A 303-nucleotide genomic window follows, 5' to 3' on the forward strand; every position below is an offset into this window, starting at 1 on the left:
GAATGGGCAGTGACATTTTCTACCACTATTTTGGATGGAGGTGGTTGGATGCAACCCAGGTTTTGTGTTAGTCTATGTACAATCGTTTTTTTGTTTTTTTTTTAGGTTTACAAGAAACATAAGTACTTTTTGTTCATTTTTTATTAAAACATTTTTTTTATTGAAAGCAATTGTAATATATATTTTTTTTAGAAATAGTTTGATTCTATTCATAAAGAAAGAAAGAAGGAAAAACAATAGGTTCGAGGAACAAAAAGGAAAAAGAAAGAAGGACGCTTTAAGTCGATGTTACTAAGTTTGGAC

The sequence above is a fragment of the Pleuronectes platessa genome, chromosome 21, assembly GCF_947347685.1.
Source record: "Pleuronectes platessa chromosome 21, fPlePla1.1, whole genome shotgun sequence".
NCBI classification, from domain to species: domain Eukaryota; kingdom Metazoa; phylum Chordata; class Actinopteri; order Pleuronectiformes; family Pleuronectidae; genus Pleuronectes; species Pleuronectes platessa.